The sequence below is a fragment of the Sciurus vulgaris genome (genome assembly GCF_902686455.1).
Source record: "Sciurus vulgaris genome assembly, chromosome: 1".
Taxonomy (NCBI): domain Eukaryota; kingdom Metazoa; phylum Chordata; class Mammalia; order Rodentia; family Sciuridae; genus Sciurus; species Sciurus vulgaris.
Genome location: NC_136461.1, coordinates 80,509,958 through 80,524,916, shown reverse-complemented (window position 1 = coordinate 80,524,916; position 14,959 = coordinate 80,509,958).

The window sequence follows — 14,959 nt, the reverse complement described above, 5'->3', positions numbered from 1 at the left end:
TTTTGACAATATTAGTTCTGCCTATCCAAGAACATGGGAGATCTTTCCATCTTCTAAGGTTTTCTTTAACTTCTTTCTTTAGTGTTCTGTAGTTATCATTGTAGAGGTCTTTCACCTCTATTGTTAGATTGAGTCCAAAGTATTTCATTTTTTTCGAGGCTATTGTGAATGGGGTATTTTTTGATAAATATTAAGTTAACATTTGATTATGGTAGTTGGCTCTTTCCTGCAGTTCCACTCTTCACCAGAAGGGGGAGTGCGGTCAGAAGTCTGTTGCGAGTTGAAGCCGTATTTCCAGAGACAGAAGGAAAATAAGGAAATGAACAAAGGAGTACTCTTCTTCATTCCCGTGTACCTGAAGAAGGGTGCAGCTATGGGCCACTGCTCTGAACATTGGAAAGGAGAGGAGCGTATAGGGGCAGCTTTGGGAGAAGCTTGCTAAAATTGCTCTATTTTCAATAGTGCAGCGGCAGGAGCTGATGAGAGAGAGACAGAGACAGAGACGGCAAGTGTGTGCGTGGGGGCGGGTATTGCTCTGGGGGCATGCCTCAGGAAGAGAAGGTAATTAATGACAGAGTTCATAGGTGTCAGTGAGTGACTTTACAATTTGAAATGTTATCTTAAAACCAGGAAGTAAGCCCAGAATTTCATTTGATTATACACAGATCATATTCAGGTATACGTCTGAATTTGGCCAAAAAATATAGAACATCCTATACGGACACCACAGTGTTTTGTGATTTGTTTTTGTTTTTGAGATGGGGTCTCACTGTGTTGCCCAGGCTGGTCTCAAGGAAGCTCTCCAACTTTGGGCTCAAGTGATCCTCCTACCTCAGCCTCCCAAGTAGCTGTCTGCATGCCTGGCTGTTTTTTGTATATTATCTTTTATAATACACAGATGGATATTCTTCTTTGTCGAATTGGCTGTACCTCCTACCCTTCACAGTCTCTTAATTTTTGCCCCTTCTTTAACTCTCCTGCCGGTCTTTGGTTCAGGCAAAGTTCAGGTCGGGATGGGGACCCTTTCTCAAGAATGTCTGAGGCTATCAGTTGCAGTGGATTGGTATATTCTAAAGACCATAAGGAGATGAAATCAATTCTAGAATGACTCCAGGGTTGAAACTACCAAGCCAAGAAAGACTCCAGACCACATTTTGTGGGGTTTACAACACAGGGGAGAATGTTTTAGTCTTCACAGTTTTCATTAGCATCCCAATCATTGATATAGACAATTGGTATTTTCTCTGTTTCTGTAAAAGTGCTATATATGTTATATGCAGCTTCGAAACCAGTTCTCTCATTCTACCTCCACACCTAGAAAGCTGCCTATGTCCCTGTTGTGTCCTCCAGGCCATCACTGGTTCATTATTTGCAATTACCCACAGCATTTGGCTTCCTGGATTGATGGTTATAGTCTTTTTTAAAATTTTATTTTAGTGGTAGATGGACAATACTTATTTTACTTACTTATTTTTATGTGGTGTCAAGGGCACATGCTGGGCAAGTGCTCTACTACTGAGCCACAACTCCAGCCCGATGGTTACTGTCTTAACCTTCAGTTTTGAGGAGGTGCAATTGAGATCCTTTGAACTTTGCCCAATGTGAAGTCTCATACAGCCAGTGTCACTGCAATGCTTACACTGGAATAACAGGTTCTGGTCAGCCTTAGTATGGGCACAAGTAGGTATAGTTTTAATTTTCCTACTAAACTAGAATATTTGCCTTTAGTTCACCATGTATACTTTCTTTGGTCACTTATCATTGAATTAATCATCAAAACGTGGTGTCATCCTCACCCTAGGTGAAGTATGGGCGCAGGCAAGAAAATTTCCAGATGCAAGGAACAATAGCATGTACCTGAAGTCCCAGCTACTCAGGGGGCAGAGACAGAAGGATCGCTGAGTTTGAGGCCAGCCTTAGCAATTTAGTGAGACCCTGTCTCAAAATAAAAAATTTTAAAAAGGGTTAGGGATATAGCTCAGTGGTAGAATGTTTGTCTAGCATGTTCAAGGCCCTGGGTTCAATCCCCAAAACTGAAGAGAGAGAGAGAAAGGAAACTTTGATAAATCTCCCCAGAGATATTTGTTACTTTCCTGCTGTATTCCCCAGCACCCTGCTTCTCTGGGTTAATGTTAAGCTGAACCTATCAATGCCTGAGCTTTAGAGTGAGCTGGTTCTCAGTTTTAGCATGGTCCCATTACTACCTGCCTAGCCTCAGGGACACTCAATCACTGAGCCACATCTCCAGCCCTTTTTATATTTTATTTAGAGACAGGGTCTCACTGAATTGCTTAGTGCCTCACCATTGCTGAGGCTGGCTTTTGAACTCACCATCCTCCTGCCTCAGCCTCCTGAGCCACTGGGATTACAGGCGTGTGCCACTGCACCTGGCCCAACTTCTTTAACTATAAAATGACAATAATAATAGTAGCTATCTCTCAGAGTTACTATGAGGATTAAATAAATTCTCAATGTTTATTCTTATTAGAAGTATTGAGGAAATACATGTAAGTTTAATTCCTACCTTGATATCTCGTGATTTTGGCTTTCAAGTGTCTCTCTTGAAATGGATATGAGGAAAGTGCCAGGACCTGAACACAAACAGAGTTTGTTTTGTTTTTTTTTTTTCTCCCTTAAACAGGGCCAGACATAAACAAGGCAGGCCAAGTGAGAACAAGGGATTATTCAGAACAACCACAATCAGAAGACTCCATAGCTACTAAAAGCCTCCTTGGCTAAGGACTAATACTTCATGATCAGAAATCTAGGCATTTAAGTAAAGATTGTATTCAAAAGTAAGTGCAAAAGATGCTAGGAAAGACAAGCATAATTCACACCTTGGAGTGAATAATTTTAAACTATTTTTACTAAGAAAAGAAATGAGGTGAGGAAGGAGAAAGCATGATAAAAAGGGAGAAAAATAGAAAATAGAGAAAACATGAGTCTTGAAGACAAACTTGAAGAATGAAATGATTTGTCAAGAAAATCCATCTGCAAAATTTTGATATTATAGCAGATAGTGAGTTTGGGCAATGTTAGACAAATCAACCTGGAGATTGGAGACTTGCATCTCTGGGTGTCGCCTTCAAAACCAGAGCAAGTGGTTAGGCTTGCCTACCTGCCTGTCATTCTCACATTGCTTAACCTCACTCTTGGAATTTGTTGGAGTTAATTTCTCTGGAAGTGTGTTGGAGTCTGAAAGCTAGAACTTAGGATCACTTTGAGAGAGTGTTTGTTACTCTGAGGCTTGTTTTTGGCTGTAGCTTTGGGGTAATGTTGAATGATTTCACAGGAGATTTGGGGCCTGCGCACAGGAAATCTGTTAGAGACCAAAGGAACTTCCTACAACATCAACTTTTCAGGAGTTAGACTGAAATTTGAGCCCTGTCTCAATGACTTACTAGTTATGAGACTAAGCAAATTACTTAACTGCTCTGAACCTGAGTTCTTCTATCTGTACAATGGTATTAATTACACTAAGTTACCTCTTGGGGTTGTTGTGGGCATTAAATAATTTAGTTCATTTGAAGTGCTTAGTCTTATACTTGGCAAATAGTAAATACCCAATAAAATACAATTGTTTTATAATGTTTTTATGTGGAATATAATGATGCTATGGTTTGTATATGGTTGCAACATGTCCCCCAGGGATTCTTGTGTTGGAAACTTGGTCCTCAGTGTGGCAATGTTGGGAGGTGGTGGCACCTTTAAGAAGCAGAGCCTAGCTGGACTCAGTGATGCAACCCTGTAACCCCAAAAACTCAGGAGGCTGAAGCTAAAGGATCACAAGTCTGAGTGAGGCCAGCCTGGGCAATTTAGTGAGGTCCTAAACAACTAAATGAGACCCTGTCTCAAAATAAAAAATAAATGGACTAGGATGTAGCTCAGTGGTAAAGTACACCTGGGTTCAATCCCCAGTACCAATTAAAAAAAAAAAAAAAAAGTAAGTCCACCAAAAGTAACTCCCCTCTAACCTTTATTTATTTGTTTGTTTATTCATATTATTTGTGGTGGCTCTAGGTATTAAACTCATGCATACTAGGCAAGTAGCTACCACTGAGTTATATATCCTCAGCCTCACACTCTAAAAAATTTGAGACAGGGTCTCACTAAGTTGCCCAGGCTGGCCATGAACTCATGATCCTCCTGCCTCAGTCTCCTGAGCAGCTGGAATTACAAGTAAGCACCATCACACTTGGCTTTAAAAATACTGTTTTTTTAACAGGGCACAGTGATTAGGGTGGTCTAGGTCATTGGGGGTTGCTGCCCTCCGAGGAGATTTACATAGTTTTCATGGGACCCCCTAGTTAGTTATCAAAAGAAGGTTGTTAAAGAAGAAAAAGACTAGCTCCTTCCTGCCCTCTGGCCTCCGATCTCACCATGCGATCTATCCCTTTCCCATGTTTTCCCCCCATGATGCCATTTATAATCTAGAAGGTTCTTGAGGAGCCAGCATCATGCTCTTTGGATTTTCAACCTGTAAAATAAGCTAAATAAACATCTTTTTCTTTTTATATTCCTTTCTTTTTTCTTTTCTCCTTCTTCTTCTTCAATACTGGGGATTAAATGCAGGGGCACTCTATAAATGAGCTATAGTCCCAGCCCTTTTTATTTTTTGAGGAAGAGTCTCACTAAATTTCCCAGGCTGGCCTTGAAATTGCAATCCTCCTGCCTTTGTCACTGGAATTACAAATATTCACAGCCTAAATATCTTTTCTTTATATTATCCAGCCTCATCCGGGCATGCCTGTAATCCTAATGATTGGGGAGGCTGAGACTGGAGGATTGCAAGCTCAAGGTCAGTCTCAGCAACCTAATGAGAACTTGTCTCAAAAAAGGGTGGGGGGTGGGTTTCTGGGAATGTAGCTCAGTGGAAAAGTGCCCCTTAGTTCAACCTCCAGTACCAAAAAAAAAAAAAAAAAAAAAAAATTACCTGGTCTCAGGTAGCAATGAAAAACAAATGAATACAGATGGTTAGTCTTATGTGTTAACCAGAATAAGCTATAGTACTCAGTTATTTAATCAATACTAATGTAGTTGTTGCTATGAAGGTATTTTGTAGATGTGTTTAGTCAGTCGACTTTAAGTAAAGGAAATTACTTTTTTTTTAGTTTATAGATGAACACAATACCTTTATTTTATTTGTTTATTTTTTAATGTATATTTTTAGTTGTCAATGAATTTTAATTTAATTAATTTATTTTTATGCAGTGCTGAGAATTGAACCCAATTCCTCGCTCATGTGAGGCAAGCACTCTACCACTGAACTACAACCCCAGCCCACAATACCTTTATTTTATTTATTTATTTTTGTGTGGTGCTGAGAATTGAACCCAGTGCCTCATACATGCTAGGCAAGTGCCCTACCACTAAGCCACAGCCCCAGCCCTAGGAGGTTGGTTACTCTTGATATTGTAGGTGGACCACATCTCATAGGTTGAAGGCCTAAAGAGGCAAAACAAAACAAAAACAAAACAAAAAAGGAGTTTCCTGAGAAGAAAATGCAGCATAACATCCAGTCTGAGTTTCTAGCCAACCAGCCTACCTGAAGAACTTCAGACTTAAGCCAAGCATCTATCCCCTCCCTGAGTTTTATTTTTCTAGTTTGTTTTGTTTTATATTTTTAAAAATTTTTTAGTTGTAGATGGACACAATACCTTTATTTTATTTATTTTTATGAGGTGCTGAGGATTGAACCCGGTACCTCACATGTATGAGGCAAGCACGCTACCACTGAGCTACCACCCCAACCCTTGTTTTAGATTTTGACAGCAAATTGAGCCCACTGAGTTACATCCTCAGTCCTTTTTATTCTGAGCCAGAAAGTCTTCCTAAATTGCTGAGGTTATCATTAAACTTGCCATCCCCCTGCCTCAGCCTCCCAAATAGCTGAGATTATAGGCATATACCTCTGTGTCTGATCCTGGGTTTTTAGTCTGCCAATGTGCACTATGAACTCAAACTAAATCAGTCCCCATAATCATATGAGCCAATTCTTTAAAATAAAGGAATTGTGTATGTTTGTGTATATGTGTGTGTTATGTGAGTCTCCCTGTCTGTCCTATTGGTTCTGTTTTCTGATAAATGGGGTGTATTTTGAACATGGGTCAACACAAGATGTTTATAAAATCCAGTAAAGATAGTAGGAGGGAGAAAATATGAGAGATTCTGATAAAAAAAAAAAAAAAAATAGGATCTTCTATCCTGTTTCAGTGGTGCATGTGCTTGTAGTCCCAGCTACTTGGGACACTGAGGCAGGAGGGTCATTAGAGCTGAGAAGATTGAGACTAGCCTGAGCTACAGAGAGAGCCCAACTCACCAAAAAAAAAAAAAAAAAAAAAAAAAAAAAAGAAAGAAAGAAAGAAAAGAAAAAAAAAAAGCCCAGAGGACTGACTCTTGCATCAAACTTGGAGGGTAGGATGAATTAGGTAGATAGTAGACTGATGACCATGAAGCTGAAAAACTAGACTGAAGAGGAAAATATTGAGTAGACATTGTTTAAAATAAACAAAACCAAAAAACCCCTCTGTATTGGTAAAAATTTGTTTCATCACATTTTTTTATGAAATAATTTGGGGAAGACTGTAGTTATAAAGTCACAGAAAGAATATTGTTCATTTGACCAAAATCTTGAGTTTTGATCTTTTTGTATCTCTGCCTACTCTTCTGCCTCCACCCAGGAGGCTCGGTGTATCTGTGGTAGAACACACAATCATGATGAGTGCTGTCATTTTTCTTTCTTGACCATGAACAACAAGTAGGTTCATGATGGCAGCAATCAAATTATATTTCTCTAGTGAATTTATAAGTTTACTCTCCTAATGTTCTCAAGTCATTCAAACTACTATAACAAAATACCTTCAATTGGGTAGCTTATGAGTAACAAATTTATTGCTTGCTGTTTGGTAGGCTGGAAAGTCTACGATTAAGACACCAGCTGATTTAGTTTCTGGTGAAGACCCTCTTGTTCACAGGCAGTGCCTTCTAGCTGTGTCCTCACATGATAGAACGGCAAGACAACTTTCTGGGACTTCTTTTATAAGGGCACTGATCCCATTCATCAAGGTTCTGTTCTCATAATAACCAAAGGACCCACCTCCTAATGCCATCACATTAGTAAGGAGTTTTAAAAATATAGTACTAGATTTTGTAATTGTTTATGTATACACCTTTTTTTTAAATTTCTTTTTTGGTTGTAGGTGGACACAATACCTATATTTTATGTGGTGTTGAGGATCAAACTCATGCATTGCTAGGTGAGCACTCTAACACTGAGCCACACTCCCAACCCCTTATACACCTTTACCAGAGACTAGAGATCTTTATTTCTTCCATTTCCTCTCCCTTCCCCTCCCAATGGACTCTCTCTATCTTGCCCAGGCTGGCATTGGACTCCTGGGCTCAAGCAATTCTCCTACCTCAGCTTCTTGAGTAGCCAGGACTACACTGAACTCAGTAATTAGGTTTTTAATATATGGATTTTGGAGAACACGTCAGACCATGGTACCTAGACAATAATTTTATACCTTCTCTTTGCCTCTCAAATTGTCTGTGTTTTCTTTTTCTTTCTTTCTTTCTTCTTGGTACTGGGGATTGAACACAGGGATGCTTTACCACTGAGCTTCATCCTCAGCCTATTTATTTTTATTTTTATTTTTCATTTTTTTATAAACAGGATCTTGCTAATTTGCTTAGGGCCTCACTAAATTGCTGAGGCTAGTCTTGAACTGCAGTCCTCTTGCCTCAGCCTTCCAATATCTGGGATTACAAGTGTGTGCCACTGCACTCTGGATTGACTCAAAAATTTTTAAGTACTTTTTTCTCTTGTCTTTTCAGACACTTACTTCACTTCTACTTTACAGGTTACTCTTTCTCAAATCTGTTTGTTTCTCTTTTCCTCAACTTGTAATTATGCCCTAGTGGAGACAGTCTTTGAATCTTTTATCTTTTCTACCCATACTCTTTGTTTGGTATCTCACTCAATTTCATGGCTTTAAGTGTACCAAGTATATGATCCCATTTTTTAAATGATAAATAAACTATGAAAAACTATGTATTTGTCCACTCAGAAATGAGATGGAAAGGAAAGAGACTAACACATCAGCAGTGATTATCATTTAGTGATAAGATTACAAGCAATTTTAGTCTTTTGCTTTTTTTGTAATCACATTTTATACAATTAATATGTAATATTTAATCAGATTTAAAAAGAAGAAGGATGCTTGGCTGGAAAGGTGCAGAGAAACTTACCTAACAAACTTTAAAACATTTCACCCACCCTAAGTATCAGAATACTTTGGAGATGAGTGAAAAGCATGCAGAGTTAAAGCAATTCTTTAAGGGTGACAGAGAAAAAGACTTGGTTCAACAAACAGTGTGCCAACTTGCCTGCATTATACACAATGGGATCTATTTATATTTCCCAGGCTCTGAGTAACTGACAATCAGGGGCATTCCCTAAAGGACAGTGGGAGAGCCTAGGATTTAAGAATCCCAGTTCTTGAATCCTTGCTCTCTGGGATTTTCTTCAAAGTAGAATGAAATCTAATTGAATGTTTATGTCCCTAAAACTTGGAGGGCTTTTTTTGTTTTGTTTTGTTTTTTGACCTGTAATATTTTCTCAAAATGTATAATGAAACTTTAGTAAAACAAATTGCCTTCAATACAGAATATGACCCAGTCAATAAGCATTGCCAATACCATTGCTATTACCTGAGCCACGCTTACCCTAGTCATCTGCTTCTCTCTCTAGGGGTGGAAGAAATGGTAATCCAAATGTTATTCTTCATACCTAGTCTAATAATTTTGTTGGAATGTATATGTTCGTAAACAATGCATAAATTAGTTCTTTTTGAACTTCCTAAACTCCTGGGGTCAATTGATCAGTCTCCAGAGTAGCTGGCACTATAGGCCTGTGACATCAGCCCAGCTCTTTAGTCTCATATCTTAAGGTGATTTCTGCAAATTACCTCTGCAACTCAACATTGTGTTTCTAAGATTCATCATGCTATTGTGTGGAGCTATATAGTACATTCATGTTCACTGTTATACTCCATTGTGTCAATATACCATATGCATTCAGCTATTAATAGATATTTAGATTGTGTTTAGGTTTTTAAAAAATTGCTGGATCCTCAAGTCTGTAATCCCAGCACTGAGGAGATGGACGTGGAAGGATCACTTGATCTCAGGAGTTAAAAACAAACAAACAAAAAATGAAAAAAGAAATAAAACCCAAATGATTGACTCTTTCTTGGCTACATACAGATGGTAATTCAGATGGCTGTTCCAACAAAATATATTAAGTGAATTATGTGGGGGTTTTCAGAATTATTGCTAGATATTAATCATGATTTGAATTAGAAGTTATTTGAAACAAAGCTACAGTTTTAGCTCTTTTATACTTAATCATATGTGAATATACCTAATTATCAGAAAAACTTTACAGAAGACAACTCCTACTTAGGAGGTTAACCTTTTAAAAGGTTGATGCAATGTGGATATTATAGTTCTATACTATAGTTTTAGGTGTACATCAAGAGATTAAAATCTTTGAACCTCACCTGTAAGCCCAGTGACTTGAGAGTCTGAAGCAGGAGAATCATAAGTTCAAAGCCAGCCTGTGCAATTTAGTGAGACCCTGTCTCAGTATAAAACATAATAAAGGTTGGGGGTGTAGCTCAGTGGCAGAGCACAGCTTAGCATGTATAAAGGCCTTGGTTTTATCTCTAGTACAGGAAAAAAGAAATATTAAATACTAAAAAGAGCAAAGGTTAAGAAGTATTAAATACTAAAAAGAGCCCAGGATTAGTAAATTGAATGTTACCCCAGAACTCATTCTGAATTATAAAGATAAAATGTTCTTTTTTGCCCCCCTCCAATTATTATAGAATTAATAATGCTAGGGTTTATTGGTTTTCTGTGCACCAATAAACAAAAAAACTAAAATTGAATATATTTTAGTTCTAATAATTTTATATTGATCTAATTTAAAAGAGGCAATTAAGGCCCAGCATAGTGCATGCTTATAGTCCTGGTTACTTCCTTGAGCCCAGAAATTCAACAGCCTAAGCAACATAGCAAGACACTGTCTCAAAAAAAAAAAAAAAAAAAAAGTATGAGAGGAGAGAGATAATTCAATCTATTACAGCTATTATTTATAATAATGTGTTTAATCTCTCATTTTCAATATAATCTCCAGAAAATTTAGGGATTATTTATTTTGATGTTATAACCCCAATACTTAGCTTTGCCTAACAGGAAACATTTGTTAAATGAATCAACAAATAAATAAATGAATGTACAGATGCCATATTCTGCAATTCTCTAATTATTATAGGTTTTGCCATTTAAAAAATAAAATGAAGTTTGTGTGGAACTGAGCTAGTGTCACCCTGCCATGGAAGGATATGTAAATAAAAAATAACCTTTCACTGGTATAACTGCTAAGATTTCGGGTCTTTTGTTAATTGCAGCATAACCTAGCAGAAGCCCAGTGATATCATATGTAGAATACACATATATAAAACAGTCCAATAGATGAGATTCCAAATAAAGTGAGTTCAAAAAGTGTTAGCTAACAGTACCTACACTCTTCAATCCATAAGAGAAAGAATCACGAAGATTTGCCTCAGATCTCACTTTCTTGGTGAAGATTTCTTGACTGAGTAGCAAGCAGGACTCTTGATTGCAGATGGCAGAAGCCTAACTCTAGTTCCTCACCACTCCTAAGCCTGCTGCTCCCTCAGTCTTCCCTATCTTAGGAAATGACAACTCCATTCTTCTAGTTGCCCCGGCTGCAAATCTCAAGACTCATCTTTGATCTCTCTTTTTTTTTATCCAATAACCAATATGAAGACAAATAATATTGGCTGAAGATATATCTAAATTTGACCACTTCTCACCATTTCACTGACCACACTAATCCAGGTAGTCTTCATCTTTCAACAACTTCCAGATGGCCTCTAGGGTTCCATCCTTGCCACTCAGAGTCAATTCACTGCACGGCAGTCAGTCGATGCTTTAAATCACAAAATGGGTCTGATCACGTCACTCTGCGTATCCATTCCATTTTAGGTAAAGCCCAAGTCCTAAAAATGGCCCATAGAGCCTTCTGTACAATCTGATTCCATTTTCTCTTTGACTTCACATGCTACAATTTTCTATCTTACTCATTCCATTCTAACCACCCCACTTGTCTCCTTAAATATACTGGGCACAGGACTAGGGTTGTGGCTCAGTGGTAGAGAGCTTGCCTAGCCCATGTGAGGCCCTGGGTTTGATCCTCAGAACCACATAAAAATAAATAAATTAAATAAAATAAGGGTATTGTGTCCATCTACAACTAAAAATTATTAAAATATATATATACATATATATATGTATACATATATATGTATATATATATTTTTTTTTTCCAGGTACATTCATACTTCAAAGACTTTGTATTTATTCTTTTATCCTGGAGTCATCTTTCCCAGATACGGCTTCTCTCCCACCTCTCTCTGTGAGGTCTTCCCTGACTAAACTATATAATATAGCAATAACCCTTCTCCATACTTCTTTCCCTTCCCTGTTCTGCGTACACTTATACCAGTTCATATTTTTTTGTTATTTTCGTGTTCAACTTACTGTTTTAACTAAGGCAAATTAAGATTCTCTTTCCATTTATTCTTATTTTCCAAGAGGCTCTTAATTCCTAGGTGCTCTTTTCTTTCTTTCTTTTCTTCCTTCCTTTGTTTTGGTGTAGGTAATTGAACTAGGAGGGCCTGACACTGCTAATAAGCACTCTACCAGTTAGCTACATCCCCAAAATCTTTTTCTTTTTTTATTATGGAAAAATACACATAACATGATGTTTGCCATTTTAACCATTTTTAGGTTCATAATTCAATGGCATTAAGAATATTCAGGGAGGGCTGGGGAGACAGCTCAGCTGGTAGAGTGCTTGCCTTGCAAGCACAAGGCCGTGGGTTTGATCCCCAGCACCACAAAAAAAAAAAAAAAAAAAGAATATTCAGGGGCTGGCATTGTGGCTCAGTGGTGGAGTGCTTGCCTTGCATGCGTCAGGCACTGGGTTCAATTCTCAACCCCACATAAAAATAAAGGTATTGTGTCAATCTACAACTAAAAATATTTTTTAAAAAAGAATATTCATAAGCTAGGAGTGATGGTGCATGCCTGTAATCCTAGTGACTTAGGATGCTAAGGCAGGAGATTCACAAGTTTAAGGTCAGCCTTAGCAATTTAGTAAAACCCCATCTCAAAAAAAAAAAAAAAAAAAAAAATATATATATATATATAAAGTAGCTCAGTGATAGAGTGCCTCTGAGTGTAATCCCCAGTACAGAAAAAATAAAAAGTATATTCATAATGTTGTATAGTTGTCATCACTGTACTGTCATCACTATCTAGTTCCAAAACCTTTTCATGTCCCCAACCCAAAACCCTATAACCTTTAAGTAATGACTCTTTTTTTCCTTCTCCAGATCTAGTCATCTCTATTCTGCTTTCTAGGTCTATGAGTTTGACTACTCTAGGTACATCATATAAATGGAATCAGATAATATTTGTCCTTTTATGCCTGGCTTATTTAACTTACCGTGATGTTTTCAAAGTTCATCCATATTGTAGCATGTATCAGAACTTCATTCCTTTTTATGCCTGAATAATATTCCATTGTATAATATTTTGTTTATCTGTTCACTTTTTGATAAACACTTGAGTTGCTTTTCCTTTGGGCTATTGGAAATAGTGCTGCTGTAAACATTGAGGTACAAGTATATGTTTATGTTGTAGTCTTGAATTTGAGTAACTTGGAGTGGAATTGCTAGACGATATGGTAATTTTTAATTTTTAAGGAGTTACCAAACTCTTTTCTAGAGTGGTTGCATTAGTTTACATTCCCAACAGCAAGCACAAGTGTTCAAATTATCCACATCTTCACCAACACTTGTAATTTTCTGTTTTTTTTTCATAATAGCTATCTAGGTTGGTATAAAGTGAGATCTCATTTTGGTTTTGATTTGCATTTTCCTAATGACTAATAATGTTGTATATCTTGAATAAACTTTTTGTATATCTTTGAAAAATGTCTGTTCAAGTCCTTTGCCATTGTTTAAATTGAGTTGTTTGTTGTTGAGTTTTAAGAATTATTCATATGTTCTGGATATTATTCCCTTATCAAATGTGATTTGCAAAATATTTTCTCCAATTCTTGGTTGAGTTTTCACTCTCTTTTTAAAAATATTTAGTTGTAGATGGACACAATACCTTTATGTTATTTTTTTTTTTTAATGTGGTGCTGAGGGTTGAACTCAATGCCTCACACGTGCCACACAAGCTCTCTACTGCTGAGCCCACAAGCCCAGTCCCCTTTTACTCTCTTGATATAGTGAGTTTGGATGCACAAAACCTTTTTATTTCAAGTCCAATATATGTATTTTTCTTTTTCCCCCCAACTTTTCGGGTCTTCTAATAAAGAATTATTGCCAAATTGAATGGCATGAAAATTTCTCCATTTTTTTCCTAATAATAGTTTTATATTTGGCTTTTAAGTTAAAGCCTTTGATTCATTTTCAGTTAATTCTTGTATAAGGAAAGGATCTAAGTTCATTCTTTTATATGTGGATATATAGTTTTCTTACTAGGTGTTTTCTTATAGTGTATGTTTGTTTATTGTATGTTTTCTTCTACTAGAATTTGAGCTCCATGAAGGCAGAAATCATATCTATTTTTGTCACTTTTATTGTATTACTTATCTATTGCTATTGCAATTTAATGCTATTAGTGGCAAAAAATCACCCTGAAGTTTGATGCCTTTAATCAAGAAGAAACATGTATTATCGCTTATAGTTTCTAAGTGACAAGAATTTGGCAGTAAGCAGTTTACTGACTGAGTTTGGCTTGGGGTTTCTCATGAGATTCAGTCAGCTGCGGGCCAGTATTAAAGTGATTGAAGGCTTGACTGGGGCCACAGGTCCACTTCCAGGCTGGCTCACTGCCATGGCCATGAAGGTGGCTCTGGGTGCTGATGGGAGATTTTTGTGTTTTTTCTTTACACAGCAGCTCACGCATGGTGATTGGATTCTCCAAAGCATGTAATCTTAAATAGCAAGGCAAAAACCAGCATGACATAGTTTCAGATTCTGATGCCCTATACGCTATCACTTTTGCCATATTTTATTTATCACAAAACAAGCCCTTGTTCAGTGTGGGAGTCACTATACATAGGTATGAATAATTGGCAGCAAGGAACACTGGGGACAAAAGCAAGGCTCACTGGGGGCCAAATTGGAGGATGGCTACCATATGTATCTAACCTCAGTGTTAGAACAATGCCTAGAATAATATATTAAAAAATTACATCAGCCAGGCATGGTGGCACACATCTGTAATCTCAGCACTTTGGGAGGCTGAGGCATAAGGATCACAAGTTCAAGACCAGCCTCAGAAACTCAGCAGAGGCCCTAAGCAACTTAGCAAAACACTATTTCAAAATTTAAAAAAGTGAAAATTACTCTTTATATGTGCATATATAATGAGTTAATGAATTACTCAAAGATTATTGGGGGAGGTTATCACATTAAAGAAAGAACAGAAATACAAAGGCTTAGGAAAGACAGAATTAACTGGAGCCAGCGATTCTAATATCCTTAAGATGCTTTCCATTCCATTTTGTTTTTTATAGGCATGTTCTCTGAGTTCACATCCTTAGAGTTTAATAATGAGAGGGCAAAAGACTTTTACTTTTACAACTGTGGTTTGAAGAACTACAGGGCAAGACTTTCCCAGGCCTACTCCATTGAACCAATCAGTATGGTCAGGGAGTTAAGGTAAGGTGACTGGCTTAGCTTGAGTCAGGCTAATAGGAAGAGATGAAAGGGGCAAAGACAGATGAACATGATGCAACTCTCTCAGCCAAGCAAGGTACTCTCCTTCTGTATGTTTTCACCATATT